This window comes from Aquarana catesbeiana, linkage group LG13 (assembly GCF_042186555.1).
Source record: "Aquarana catesbeiana isolate 2022-GZ linkage group LG13, ASM4218655v1, whole genome shotgun sequence".
NCBI classification, from domain to species: Eukaryota; Metazoa; Chordata; class Amphibia; order Anura; family Ranidae; genus Aquarana; species Aquarana catesbeiana.
The window spans coordinates 135,636,933-135,652,837 of record NC_133336.1 but is presented as its reverse complement, the minus strand read 5'-3'; the positions used below and the strand labels follow the sequence as shown (position 1 = coordinate 135,652,837).

General features: G+C 45.3%; 1 protein-coding gene across 1 annotated transcript in view; it reads right to left on the bottom strand.

The window, feature by feature from the left end:
• EXD1 (exonuclease 3'-5' domain containing 1) overlaps positions 1 to 15,905 on the bottom strand; it is a 559,324-nt gene that overhangs the window by 223,488 nt on the left and 319,931 nt on the right. The window lies entirely within an intron of this gene.

Below are 15,905 nucleotides of genomic sequence, written 5' to 3'. Positions count from 1 at the left end.
GCCACCCTCTCCCAGTTAGGATTAGGCCCAAGAATGCTTACACGCATCATGCTCCTGTACTCCAAACCCTCGGCTACCGTTTTGGTGAACGGTACCCAATCGGAAAAATTCACGATCACCAATGGTACCAGACAGGGCTGTTCTCTTTCCCCTGCTCCTGTTCGCCTTGGTAATTGAACATTTGGCCCAAGTTGTTAGAGCTAACCCCAACATACAGGGTATACAATCTCCCACCTCCTACTGTAAACTCTCCCTATATGCCGACGACCTACTACTTTATGTAACCCAACCGCTTATCAGCGTACCACCTATATTAGCTGAGATCGATCGGTTTGGCTGTTTTAGTAATTACAAATTAAACATCACTAAAACAGAGGCACTAAATTTATCCCTGACGCATGCCACCCTCTCCTCCCTCAAATCTAACTTCTCCTTTCAATGGCAGACAAACTCCATATCGTATTTAGGAACAGCCATACCTGTACGTCCATTTGAATTCCCCGCCGTGCCATTGCGTTAGCGCGCCGGCCGGGAGCTCCGTGAGTCGGGTTGCGGGTCCCGCGGACTCGATCGCCGCGGGGATACCCGCGATCGCCTCACGGAGAGGACGAACGGGGAGATGCTGATGTAAACAGCATCTCCCCGTTCTGCCTATAACAAGTGTCACTCGATCTCTGCTCCCTGTCATTGGGAGCAGAGATCAGTGACGTCACACACCAGCCCATCCCCCTGACAGTTAGAAATCACTCCCCTAGGACAACTTAACCCCTCCCCTCCCCCTAGTGGTTAACCCCTTCACTGCCAGTGTCATTTACACAGTAATCAATGCATTTTTAATCGCACTGATCGCTGTATAAATGACAATGGTCCAAAAATGTGTAAAAAACGTCCGACATGTCCGCCATAACGTTGCAGTCACAATAAAAATCGCTGATCGCCGTCATTTCTAGTAAAAAAAAAATAACTTTTGTGCAAACCAATCAATCAACGTTTATTGCGATTTTTTTTTACCAAAAATATGTAGAAGAATACGATCGGCCTAAACTGAGAAAAATTTTTTTTTTTATATATATATTTTTGGGGGATATTTATTATAGCAAAATGTAAAAAATAATGCGTTTTTTTCAAAATTGTCGCTCTTATATTGTTTATAGCGCAAAAAATAAAAATCGCAGAGGCGATCAAATACCACCAAAAGAAAGCTCTATTTGTGGGAAAAAAAGGACGTCAATTTTGTTTGGGAGCCATGTCACACGCCTGCGCAATTGTCAGTTAAAGCGACGCAGTGCCGAATCGCAAAAAACACTCTGGTCAGGAAGGGGGTAAAATCTTCCGGGGCTGAAGCGGCTAAGAAACTCAGACGCCTTACTGAAAGCCGTATGACCTTACCAATGTCTTGGTTTGGTCGCATGAACGTATTAAAAATGGATATTCTCCCCAAGCTACTTTATTTATACCAGGCCCTCCCAATTGCCCTTCCCGTGGCATTTTTTCGCACCCTTCGATCCATGGCAATCCGATTTGTATGGCAGGGGAATCGCCCTAGACTGAAACAAACTCCTATGCTCCCCTACCACTAAAGGAGGGGTAGGCCTACCCGATTTTGAACGTTATCACACATCAACAGTGATCTCCCGTATCCTGGAGTGGTTCCCCCGCCCTCTGATCAAAGCATCCACCCTTGTGGAGCAAGACCTGTCCTCAATTGATCTTCGTGCTCTCCTATGGGGCTATGATCAGACATACAAATCGTTAGCAGGATTGTGCCCTCTCACCAGAGATCCTTTGGCAATCTGGTATCGCAGAAGGGAGAGTTGCTCATTATCCTCAGAACAGAGTCCTCTCATCCCCCTATTCAATAACCCCGCCTTCCCTGAAGGCAACTCCACTCAGACTCTAGCCGACTACAATAGAGTTTCCTGGCCCACAGCCCGACAATTTGGGAACAACACCCTAGGTACCTTCCTTACCAACCAAATTACCACATCCTCTAAGGTAACATGGCTTACACGTCTACACTTGAATTCCTACTGTAAACAACTCCACAAACAAATCCACAGACCCTTGACTGGTTTTGAGCAATTATGCACACTCTCGGAGACTCCTAGACATACCTTATCATTAATATACAAAATTATCCTGGACCACGTTCATGGGTCCTTACCTAAATACACTAAAACCTGGTCGGAGGAACTCGGTAGAGACATAACAGAGGCAGAATGGGGTAAGGCCTTCCTTTTCACTTATAAATCAGCCATCTCGAGTTACACTCAGGAAAAAAACTATAAACTAGTGTCAAGGTGGTATCGGGCTCCTTCCACCCTTAGGATCATGTTTCCTTCAACCACTGATATTTGTTGGAGATGTAACTCAGCGAAAGGTACGTACATTCACATTTGGTGGGAATGCGATGTGCTCCTCACATTTTGGACACAAATTTTCCAGATATACACAGAAATATATGATAAACCGCTTGCGCCCTCTCCTACCATTGCTCTTCTCTCTATACTCCCTGGTACTATTAAATCACAAAAGCACAACCTCTTAAAATTTTTCCTCAGTGCAAGACAATTGATCCCCAGACATTGGAAAACTACCACTCCCCCATCCCTTGCAGAATAGGTGAGCGTAATAAACAATATAATGCTTATGGAAGAAATGCAAGCCAAGGTACTAGATAAACACGCAAAATTTTCTTTTATCTGGAGCATCTGGAGGCATTACTCTGCTTCAGACAAACTAAAGCATAGGCTCTCAATGATAAATACAACCTGGGAGTCTACACGTTCCCATAATAGGGCCCTTATATCCAGGAAAGTGACACTCCCAGTAGGTCTAGGCTTGCTGTGGTAGTGCTTCGCAAAGGTAGGAGTAGCTGGACCACATAGCAGCTTTGCAAATCTGCTCTGGCAAGGCACCAGCGCTCTCTGCCCATAATGCAGACAAGGCTCTGGTTGAGTGTGCGTTGATGAATGGAGGCGGTGTTCTTTGCCGGCTATAATATTCAGCAATAGCTAATCTGAGCCACCTAGCTATGGTGGATTTAGATGCCCCCTGACCCCTGCGTGCACCCGGAAAAACTATAAACAAAGAATCTGACTTTCTAAATTATTTAGAACCTTTAATAAAAAACAAGACTTCTAACTTCTAACGGACTGAACATTTCCTCTTTGTTGTTAGCAGGAGCGCAATAGAAGATGGGTAAGATTATATCCTGAGATCTATGAAAGGCTGAGAATACCTTCGGGAGAAACGCAGGATCCATTTTTAAAAATATACTATCCTCAAATATAGACCAGAATGGCTCCCTACTAGAAAGGGCCTGCAACTCACTATTCCGTCAGGCGGACATGATTGCCACCAAGAAAACAATTTTTAGGGTTAGCTCTTTTATTGATAATTCCTCCATGGGCTCAAAAGGGTATAACAATGCTTTTTTTTTTTTAAGGACCAATGAAAGATCAGACTTAATTGCCGTTGGCTTAGATCTGGACAAAGCCTTAAAGGGATCTTACTGCAGAGAGGTCTGGAGGAAAACGCTAAAAGGCAGAGGCCTGCACCTTTAGGGTGCTAACAGGGCGCCCTTGGTCTTCCCCGTCCTGAAAAAACTCCAAGATTGCCAGGATATTTAGGACTCTATGGCCTTGGTCTGGTATCCAGGAGTTGAACTTTTTCCATACTTTGGAGTAGATGGCCCTGGTAACAGGCTTGTGACAGCTAAGGGTTTCACAACCTTTTCTGAAAAACGCCAGGTTTTTAGGAGCTGTTCCTCAGAAGCCAGGCAGACAGCTTCAAAGTTGTTACCTGGGGATGAGGAACTGGTCCCTGAGAGATCAAGTCCTCCCTCTCTGGGAGAAGATTCGGGGGCACTGCAGCCAGGCTTTGCATCGTTAAGAACCAAGGCCTTTTTGGCCAGAAAGGGGCCACCAAGATGAGGCTGGTCTTTTCTGAGAGGGATTTGCCTTACTGGGGGAAAAGTGATAAGCGAAAGGCTTCCTTGGATCTAGGAGGAATAACTTTTCGACATTGCTGTGCTTCTGGGATGCGAAAAGATCTATTTCCGGTATCCCCCATTTTTGAATGACTGCAATTTCCTCTTGACAGAGACCATTCATCGTGACTCAGCCGCTGACTAAGGAAATCCGCAAGCAAATTTGAGACACTTTCAGGTGAATGGCTAAGATTAAAGCCAACTTCCGCTCAGCCCAAGTTAAAACGTTGCCCGCAATTGCTTGCAATGGCTGACTCCTCGTACCACCCTGCTTGTTGATGTATGCAACTGTGGTAAGAGATCCACCTGACAAGCATTCACCGCCCACTGGACTGCTCACCTGGAAAGCATTCACCGCCCACTGGACTGCTAACAACTCCCTATGGTTCCAAGACATCTGAGCTTTTCTTGGGGACCAGGTCCCCTGAGCTACCCTGCTGCCCAGATGTGCACCCCAACTGAAATGGCTGGCATCGGTGGTTACGCTCACTGTCTGCAGAGTGGTCCATTCTAGGCCTCTGCAGATTGTGCTGAGCCCTCCACCACTACAATGACCTCTTGATCTTTGAAGAAAGAAGAATTTTTATCTCCAAGGCGTGTCTGCTTCCGTTGCAATTTTGTATTAGAAATAATTGCAGTGGCTGCTGGTGGAATCTTGCCCACGGCACTGCCGGAAAGCAGGATGTCATAATGCCTACTACCTGAGAAACTTCCCTTATTGAGACAGATTGATTGCCCTAAAGTTTTGCCATTAACCGGTCCATTTTCTGAAACTTTTCCATTAAAAGGAAGATTTTCTTCTCCACAAGGAGATCTCATTCCCTAGGTATGAAACTCTCTGGGTTGGAGCCAGACAAGACTTGTCCCTGTTGATCAGCCAACCTAAAGCCTGGAGAAAGTGTTGAACTAGTTTCAGGTCTGCGGCCAGCTCCTGATAGGATTTGGCTATCAAGAGCAGATCGTTCAAGGAACAATTACGATCGCTCTCAACCGTAAGGGGGCAAATGCCTCCGCGAGAACCTTTGTAAAAATCCTCAATGCCGAGGTTAGGCCAAATGGAGGGGCCCGCCAATGAAAATAGCGGATTTCTGAGCCCATCTTGACTGCTAACCCGAGATACTTTTGAAAGGCCGGATGAATAGGAACATGGGGATACGTGTCTCGCAGATCCAGCGTGGCCATGAAACAATTTTGATAAAAGTATTTTCTTTACAGAGAATATGAATTCCATCCTGAAGTGTTTGTATGTCAGATTGATTCAGGGGCGAAGATTCAGGATCAGGCAAAATTTGCCTGATGGCTTTTTCACCACAAAGACATGGGTATAAAATCCCTGTCCCCGCTCCGATTGGGGAACTTGGGTGAGGACCCTCTGATCCACAAGGTCCCCAATTAGGAGACAAAGTGCTTCTGCCTTTTCTTGATCTCGGGGGAGGCTTGTCACTAGTAACTTTGTGGAGGGAACTGACCCGAACTCCAACCTGTAACCATTCTGGATTAAATCTAGAATATACTGGTTGGAGGAGATTGCCGCCCATTGTGGGAGGAAGATCCCCAGTCTTCCTCCCACTAGGAGACAGGAGTAATTGGGGTTTGGCGGGTCTTTGAGGAGGATTGAATAAAATTCCTCCTCTTTCTCTGCCTTTGTGACCCGTCCAATGCTTTTTCGGGCGGCTATCTGTCTTGTTGAGTTTGCTGCCTTTGGCAGGATCCTCAGCTATTGAGCCTCCTTTTGGACTCCGGAAAGTCTTTCTTTTGTTCCACCATGCGTTCCAAAGCCTCTTCTAGGCCTGAATCAAAAAGATTATTCCCTTAAAAAGGGAATACTGCAAAGGTGCAGTTTAGACGAGTCCCCTGTCCAAGTTTTCAGCCACAGAGCTCTTCTTGCGGAGTTCACCAAGGCAGGGGATCTGGCTGCTAATTTGACCGACTCTGCTGAGGCATCTGCCAAGTAACCTACTGCTTTAACCACTTTGATACCAGGCACTTATACACCTTCCTGCCTAAGCCAATTTTCAGCTTTCAGCGCTGTCGCAAATTGAATGACAATTGGGCAGTCACGCTACACTGTACCCAAATTTTTTATCATTTTGTTCCCACAAATAGAGCTTTCTTTTGGTGGTATTTGATCACCTCTGCGATTTTTATTTTTTGCGCAATAAAAAAAGACCAAAATTTTTTTGTAAATAAGTTTTCTTCAATGACTGGCACTGATAAGGCGGCACTGATGGGCTCTGATAGGCGGCACTGATAGGTGGCACTGGTATGCGGCACTGATGGGTATTCATGGGTGGCACTGATGGATACTTATGGGTGGCACTGAGGGCCACTGATTACACTGGTGGGTGGCACTGCTGGGCATCACTGATTTTATTAGTTCTATAATGGTGCCAGTCAGTGCCCATTTGTGGGCACTGATTGGCATATGTTGGGAATAAGTTGGCAAATGTGGATGGCCATGGGGGATGTACCTGGCCATCCACATGTTAGGGGCTTCCCTGGTGGTCCTGGCGGCTTCCCTGGTGGTCCAGTGCGGGCATCCGAGGGGGGGCTGCGCTGATAAACAATCAGCGCAAACCCCCCCGTCAGGAGAGCTGCCGATCGGCTCTTCCTGCTTACATCGAAATCAGCCGTGATTGGACATGGCTGATCACGTGGTAAAGAGCCTCCATCGGAGGCTCTTTACCGAGATCGATGTAGCGGTGTGTCAGACTGATACAGCGCACCACCGATCGCCGCAACGTGCGCCCCCATGGGCGCACAGTGGCTGTTATCCTGCTGGACGTCATATGACACCCAGTTAGGATAACAGAACCACCGCCCAGCTGTCAGTCTGCTATAGGCTGGGCGGGAACTGGTTAAACAGGAGACGAAAGAATTTTTAAATCTGTTGCCTAGAAGTCCCGGCCGAGAGGTGTGACTGAAGCGGAGAAAGCTGGCATTCTAGATTTCTGGAAACGCAAGTTGCTACTAAGGCCGGTTTTAGACTGACCACGGTAGAGTCACAAGCTCTGCGGAGTAGGATATCTGCTCTTTTGTCCACTGGGTCCCTCAGGGCCCCCATATCATCGAAGGCCAAGTCAGACGAATTTTTGAGAGAGGTGTGTCCAGCTGTGGTACTTTATTACATAGTTGGGAAACCTTTTCAGGCCTCCTGAAAAGAAGGGCTTTCTTTCTCGGATTTTCCCATTCTAACTTAATGGAATCCACCAAAGAACTATGGACCAGAAACACCCTTGATTTTTTAGCATTAGTCCCCTCATACATCAGGTCATGCTTTGACAGTTGTAAACTCTTTCCTCAATTTTCAAGGTGTTATAGATGGCTTTAAGCATAGTCCACATCATCTAGGGACAGCTTGTATCTTGAGCCCCTGGAAGAGTCACCTTCTCCTCTAAAGTCGAATCGGCTAGGGACCTGGGATCCTCTCCCACCCCCCAGGGGGGGAATGCATAGACCAAGTGAGGCTTTGGGCCACTCTTGGGGACAGCCGCATTGGCAAGTCTAAAGCTTGAATTGTTTTGTTCCAAGCAGACAGAATACTGTTTTGCAACAGTCTTGAATGGAACTGGGCATAGGGAACTGCTTCGAATGAAGCCACCATGGTTCCTAGCAACCTCATGCTGAGCCGCACCAGCTCTCTTATGATTTTTGCTTGAGGCAAGAACACCCTTTCCTGGGCTGTGTCTATGATCAGACCCAAGTACTCCAGCCTTTTTAGCGATATTAAGGAAGATTTCCCTAGGTTGAGAATCCAACCCAAACTTTTCAGATAGTTGGTTGTAGTGCACTGCTCCAAACGAGTCACCGATTGATCTATAAGTAATAGATCGTCTAGGTACGCTACGACTGTTATGCCCTGTGCCCTTAAACCTGGCTAGAGGTGGGGCTAGCACTTTGGTGAACACCCGGGGTGCTGTGGCTAGCCCAAAGGGCAGGGCTACAAACTGGAAATGCTGCTGTTCTAACTCGAACCGCAGAAACTTTTGATGAGCAGGAAATATAGGGACATGCAGATATACATCCCCGATGTCGACTGATGCCAGAAGTTCTCTTCCTAGAGGGATAGAAACTACCAACCTGTGTCTTCATGCGAAAGGAGCAGATCTTCAGGAATTGATTTAGCTTTCTTAGATCTAGAATGGGTCTGACGTCTCCATTTGGTTTTGGTACCATGAAAAGATTTGAATAAAACCCCAGACATTGCTCTTTTGTGGGGATCTGTATGATCACCCCTTGAGATATTAATCAGTCTAGAGCCTGAAACAGGGATTGTTTCTTCTCTGGATCTTTGGGAACGATTGATCTCAGGAAACGAGATGGTGGAAAGTCCAGAAATTTCAGCTTGTACCCCAGCGTTACCGTGGAGATGACCCATCTGTCCTGAATTTCCTTTTTCCAGGCTTCTGAAAATGAGGCTTTAGGATTCTGTTTTGCAGATTTCCTACCCCACTCCTACTTTTGAGCCTGGGTCTGACCCTGAGGTTTTCCTCTAGAGTCAGAGGGCGGGGGCCGTCACCACTGCCTAGAGGCGGAAGCCCCTGGCGCAGGGGAAAGAGCCCGTTTAAATGAAGGGCATTTATATTTCCTTTTGACCGGTAAAAGAGTACTTTTCCCACTAGAAATTGTCTTGATATATTTATCCAAGTCTTCTCCAAATAGTCGCTCCCCAGGGGAAATGTTTCAGCTGACCAATTTTTCAACCACAGGATTCTACGCATATGTACAAGCATAAGCATAAGGCGGGATTGCCTGGTGAATAAAATCTTTAATGGCATCTATGGTAAAACATAATGCCTTAGGTAGTTTAGCCAAATCCCAAGCTTGTTGTGTAGGAAGCTCTCTAAGGGCCTGTTTAAATTGGTCCTTTAGGGACTGGCAGACGCCTATTGCGGCGACTGCGGGCTGAGTGACGGAAAAGGCAGATTTTAGCAGGGATTCCAGCAGTGAGGCACAGATATATAAAAAATACAGCCACAGTGACAAACTTTTAGCAGTAAAATAGTGGGACCTCCGCATCCCCCACGGTGGGAGAGGGGGGTAATGTAAGGGGGGGTGCAGCGCTGCTGTCCCCCAGCCCTCTGTTCCCATCAGGGGGAGAAAGACATGGCAGATTTATTTTTTACCTTGTAAATCTCCCTCCACACACTGTGCAGCCAGACACGAACTGAGCTAAAAGTGAAGACAACAAAATAAGGTATGTGCATAGACTCCATCTAGTGGAGATTTTAAAGCATGCCAACATTTTTTCCTTTAATGGAAGAAATACAGAGATGTTTTTAATACCCAAGTTTCTTCCCTTACCTTATCCTCGCCGCAGGATTTTGCTGAATTAACAGAAAATCCAACCCTCACTCATCACGGCGGGCTACGTTTAGCAAACCTTCAAGGACTAGGTCCCTAAAACGAGGTTCCAACTGCCTTGGGCCATGTACAAGCACCCCATCAGGAAGCTTTAGGTAATGTAACAAGACCTAAGCCCTGGGTTTCTGGGGTCCAGCCCTACAAAGAGAGGCCTTAAAGGCAAAACCTCATGCTTCAGATACAAGGTCCCAGGTACCATCCATCTTAGGCCTCAGTGGCACTTTGGATGCATCTGGCTTCTTTTTATGGAGGAATTTAAATCCAGCATGGATCCCTCCTGGAGTTCCCCAGAGCACTTCTTCACTTGTGACCAACACCTTAGACACTGGCGAAAAAACTGATGTGCTCCTGAAAGGAGGAGGGTTTATATAGGGAGTTAACTTCCTTTGACTGGGTTTACCAGTGTCAACACCTGGAGGTGGCCTATAACCCATTAAGTAATTACTTAAGGCTCTATGTCTCATGATGTACGATAAAGAAATATATATTTTAATTCATGAAGGACAGAAGTTGTCGGACAAAATCGGATTTCTTTTTATGAGGAGGTAAGTAAAACCTTAGAAAAAGGAGTGGCTGTGGAAGTGGTATATTTAGATTTTGCTAAAGCGTTTGACAGTTCCCCCACACACGGCTAATCTGTAAGGTAAAATCTTCAGGCTTGGAAAAATAATTTTGTAAATGGATAGAAAACTGGCTAAAAGACCATATTCAGAGAGTAGTGGTAAATGATTCATCCACAGGACTACACAGTGAGCCTCCCCTTGTGACTAGCCAATTTAGCCCTTACCCTCTGAGTTGATTCTTTTTTTTACTAATTTTTTATTTAGTTTAGAAAAAAAAAGACAAGACCCCCAGAGCCAAGGTAAGACAGAGTAATACAAACACATGATGTATAGATATAAACAGTTTAACATGTCACTACAGTAAATATATCTTCATAATAGAGGGAGAAGAGGGGCATATAAATATCGCTGACTTCCCCATCGGAGCAATTCTGTCAACTTGTACATAAATCGGTAAGTTTCCCCATGGGTCTCGTCCTCTATGGTTTTCTTTATTTTAGTAAAAATAGGGAGAGAGAGAGAGAGAAAGAGAAAGAAAGAGAGAGAGAGAAAGACAAAGAGAGAAAGAGAGAGAGAGAGAGAGAGAGAGAGAGAGAGAGAGAGAGAGAGAGAGAGAGAGAGAGAGAGAGAGAGAGAGAGAGAGGAAGAAGAAGAGAGTAAAAGTATAGATTAGAGGAATTAGGGAATATAAGAGTCAGGGCAAAGAGAAGAGGGGGGGGGGAGAGGGCCATGAACATGGGCCCACAGGGTGTCTAGAGTATAATAGTCCAGTTTGGTGCAGTCGTCACACTGCAGAGATATAAATGGAGGTATGCCTTGAAAAATCAGGCTTCTGTATCATTTCCCAGGAGGGATTGGCCCTCATCCGAAAATACAAACAGGTTCCACAGGGTCCAGGTTTTAGAGTACTGCTCGCCCTGATGTCTGGCAGCGAGGATAAGGTCTTCCATTTTGTTTATGTCCATGACTTTTCTAAGCCATAGGTCAATGGTCGGTGGGTGAGGTGAATTCCAAAGGAGGGGAATGGAAGCCTTGGCAGTGTCAAGGAGGTGGAAGGGATTTTTTATATACTCTTGCCGGGGTCCCTGAGGCAAGTAAAAGGAAGAAGGCAGGGACAGGGCGTTCTGTAAACTTTTGCGTGATTTGACGTACTTTCACCCAGAAGCCTGTCAGTTTAGGGCACAACCAAAAGATGTGTAGGAGAGTTCCTTGCTCACTCTGACATAGCCAGCAGAGATCGGAAGTTAAGGGGAAGTATTTATGTAGTTGTGCCGGGGTCCTATACCAACGCGACAGGATTTTAAAATGAGTCTCCTGCGCTTTTGTACAGATGGAAGATTTGTGTGCGAATCGAAGGATGTGTAGACATTGAGTTAGGTTAAAGTGACAAACTAACTCCCATTCCCACCCAACCAAACCTGGGGGTTGGAAATCCTCTGGGGGTGTAATCAACAGTTTGAAGGCGAGTAAGAGTGTATGTGGTAGAGCACCAGTGTCTGAACAGCATTCCTCAAAGGTCGTGAGAGGCTGGCTAGGGTCTCTAGGGTGTGGTAAGGAGTTTAAGAAATTACCTAGCTGAAGTGCTCTCAGAAAATCCAAGCAGAAAGGGCCAGTAGGGTCTGTAAGTTCTGTTAAGGACACCCATCTTCCCATGGTCCGAAAGTGTGAGGCTTGATAATGGCCTGATCTGGCCAGATTCTGAAATATCCCAGCTTGAAGTCCGGGCGTGAATTGTGGATTACCTAAGATTGTGGCTAGGGGAGAGTTCTTAGGTGAAATGACGGTCCGGGAGAATAGGTTAGCACTAATGCGTAGGGTGGGCCCAATGAGGGGGTGTCGTTTGAGGCTGGTAGGTAGCGACGTGTAGCACCATGGTGCTCTATTAAGAGGTACTGGACTCTGTGCCTGTTGAAAGCGTAGCCACAGCTTAACATCGTGATGTCGGCACCAGTCTATGAGCCTACTAAGATGTGTTGCATAATAGTAGGTGCGCATGTCTGGCTTTGCCAAGCCTCCATGTGGTTTGGGCAGTGAAAGTAACATCCTGCTTAGTCGCGGTCGTTTGTGGGCCCAGATGAATTCTGTGAATAGTGAGTGTGTCAATTTAAAGTAGCTTGCAGGGATTTGGATAGGCAAGGCCCGAAGAATGTATACAAATTTAGGGAGGATCCTCATTTTTAAATATATTACAGCGGCCAAACCATGAATGAATGCCCGTGTGCCAGTGATTAAGGAGGGTTCGGACCGATTTGAGAAGGGGGGGAACGTTTAGGTTGAATATTTTGGAGAACTTTAATGGGATGGTGGTGCCTAAATATTTCAAAGCGATGTCTGTCCATTTCAATTAAAAGTTTGCTCAAAGTTGAAGAAGTTGTGGTTGTGATATACCCACCCCCATTGCTTCTGATTTAGTAAAATTGATTTTTAGGTTGGACATCGCTCGTTATATTTCAAATTCACGTAGTAGGTTTGGGAGAGATATAACTGGTTTTGTAAGTGTAAACATCATATGGTCCGCAATATGCTGATACTTTTTGTTGCGAGTTACCCACACTAATACCTGTGACATCCAGGCTTAGCCGCACGTGACACAGAAATGGCTCCAGGGAAAGGGCAAACAGGAAGGGTGACAGGGGACATCCCTGTCTAGTCCCGTTAGTGATCTTGAAGGGTTCTGATAGAACCCCGTTAGCCCTGACCGATGGGCCGGTGTAAATGGACTTGATCCAATTCACTATCTTGTTTCCCAGGCCTATATGCCGCAGGACAGAGAACATGAAAAGGCCAATGAACATGGTCGAAGGCCTTTTCAGCATCCGTTCCTAAGAAAGCACATGGGGTCTTAGTGGCGTTGGCTACATGGAGTAGGTTAAGAACCTTAGTTGTGTTGTCCCTAGCCTCTCTGAGTGGGACAAAGCCTACCTGGTCTAAGTGAATCAGGGCGGGGGGGTGGTGTTGCTGTATTCTAGTTGCAATTATTTTAGCGAATGATTCCAGGTCTGTATTTAGTAGGGAAATGGGCCTGTAACTCCCACACAGGGAGGGGTCTTTGCCTTCTTTTGGGATTATTGATATGTGGGCCTGGAGGGTGGTTTTGTTGAATTGAGTCCCCGTGTTCAGGGTGTTAAAAAGTTTAATCATGTGAATACCAAGGGAGGGGAGTAGGGTTGTGTTATATTGGAGCATAAAGCCATCTGGTCCCGGTGCTTTCCTTGGTTTAGTGTTCCCTAAAGCTAGTTGAAATTGGTATAGTGTAATGGGTTCTTCCAAAAGTTCATCCACCTCTGGCAATGAAGGCATCTGGGATGCGGATATGTATTCCAACATTCTCTCATGGGAGGGAATTGTGCATAGATTATATAGTGACTCGTTGAATATTTGGAACTCCCGCGTGATATGTTGCGGTAGTGTGATTTTATGTATTAGGAGGGTGTAGACGTGGCGCTATTCTTCTTTAAATATAGAATCAAAATAAATGTGAATACAACATAAATATAAAAGTGGGAGTCAAATGATGGTATTTATTTGTTACTGCAGATGAGGTTAGATTAACGTGAAACCTTTGTTTAATCAGTGAGACAGGCCCTGTTGTCAAATAGAAAGGTGGGGTTGATTGTGCTACACCTACTGCCTGTAGTAATCAGAGGGTCAGGGGGGTGTAAACAGTAAAGTGAACCTTAATGATAATAAGTATTAGTGAAAAAAGCAGGTGTTAGACCATGTGTGTTTAAAAAAATGAACCTAAATACTTACTGTGAATGTGTTACATCCGCTGTCTAATAAAGGATGATTTACAGGATTGAGTCCTGACAAATTAGAAATGCAAAACGCAAAAGTGCAAAAAACAACCAAATAGATAAATCCAACTGATATGTTACACCCTCTGGGATGTGCAATTGATGTGTTACACACTCAGGGGTATGCAAACTTGTGGTTGCAGGATGTGCTGACATACAATGTGAAAGACCAATGTGGAAAAACATGCCGCACAAATAAACAGGAATAAATAAGAAACTGTGATATAAATACCAATGAAATACAACCACTGTGTTAAAAAAAGACCCTCCAGATGACGTCTTGAATGACAAAATGCGTAGGGCATCCTTGCGTCACTTCCGGTCTAGAGCAGCGACTTGTTTGTTTACACAGCGCCGGCTCCATTTTTAATTTATGCATGATACAACTGGTTGAAATGTGAGTATAGCTTTCACGTTACTTGCAAATAAAGCTTCTTTTAAGCAATATTAAGCTATGGGCCCCCCTTTTTTCTACATGTAAACTACTTGGTGGAAAAGTCAGCAAACGATCCCAAAATCACCCAGCGGACCCCAGAGAGCTGCACAGTGGCTCACACTGTGAAGGCACAATACCCCTGGGGGGGGTAATGTTATCCGATAAGTGCAATCATATTACCAAACACGGATATCACTCGGTACTACTGTCACAAGAATAATCAGCACCAATTTTGATGAAGCACTGGACACTATTTTGAGCACTAGTCACTTTATTCAATGCAGGCATGGAGGAGCTCAGCTATGAGGAAAGATTAGAGGAACTGAATTTATTCACTCTTGAGAAGAAGAGATTAAGGGGGGATATGATCACCATGTATAAATATATAAGGGGTCCATATAGTGAACTTGGTGTTGAGTTATTCACTTTATGGTCAACACTGAGGACAAGGGGGCACTCTTTACGTCTAGAGCTTTGAAAACGTGGAATAGACTCCCTCCAGAGGTAATTCTGGCCAGCTCAGTAGATTGCTTTAAGAAAGGCCTGGATTCTTTTCTAAATGTACATAATATAACTGGGTACTCACATGTATAGGTAAAGTTGATCCAGGGAAAATCTGATTGCCTCTCTGGGATCAGGAAGGAATTGTTTCCCCTGCTGTAGCAAATTGGCTCCCGCTTTTCTGGGGGGGGGGGGGGGGGGGGGCCTTCGGGGGACTTGGGGGGGGGGTTCGCCTTCCTCTGGATCAACTGTAGGTATAGGATTGGGTATATGGGATTATATGATTTTTTTTATGGTTGAACTAGATGGACTTGTGTCTATTTTCAACCTAACTATGTAACATTACTCTCACAGGACCCACTCTCTCGCATTATGCTTGAAGCTCAACAACTAGTTAATGGAGCACGAACAGAAGAAGGTATCATCATGAAAATTGAAACCGCTTTCTTACTAAAGGGACAACTATAGTACGCCGTACTTTTACCATCTGCCCAAAATTCATAAACGCTTAGTCGATCCACCTGGACCCCCCCCATGGTAGTGGTCATGGAAAATATAACTACTTAATCTATATTGACCACTTCCTTAAACCTCTAGCCCAACAACTACCAGCATATATCCGAGACAGCATCCATCTTCTTGATACTTTAAGATCTATCCCTGGGAAAGTACCTACTTGTGGGTTTCTATCGATGTGGCATCTGTGTACACCTCCATTCCCCATGAAGTTGGACTCCAAGCAGTGGAACACTTATTCTACCAAGACCAACACATCTGCACCAAACAAGCCCTATTCAGAGAGGTCACCCTTTTTTGCCTCACTCATAATTATTTCCAATTTGATGCCAAGTTCTACATACAGACCCAAGGCACAGCCATGGGAGCAAATTTTGCCCCTAGCTATGCCAACCTGGCGATGGACTTTTGGGAAGACCACTCCATCTGGATGAATAACCCCTATGCCAAGAATATTGTCTACTACGAATGATACATCGATGACAGTCATCATATGGAATGGATCAATATCGCTGGTAGAATCCTTTGTCTCATACTGAAACTCCAACCAGCTTGGCCTCTCCTTCACACATGTCTGTGACCCAAAAAAATTACCCTTTCTTGACCTTGAGCTATGCCACACAAACTACAATATATGCCATGAACTACACTAAACCTACATCGGGCAACTCCTATCTCCATTTTCAGAGCTGCCATCATCCAAGGATGGACAGCGAACATACCGAAGAGCCAATTTT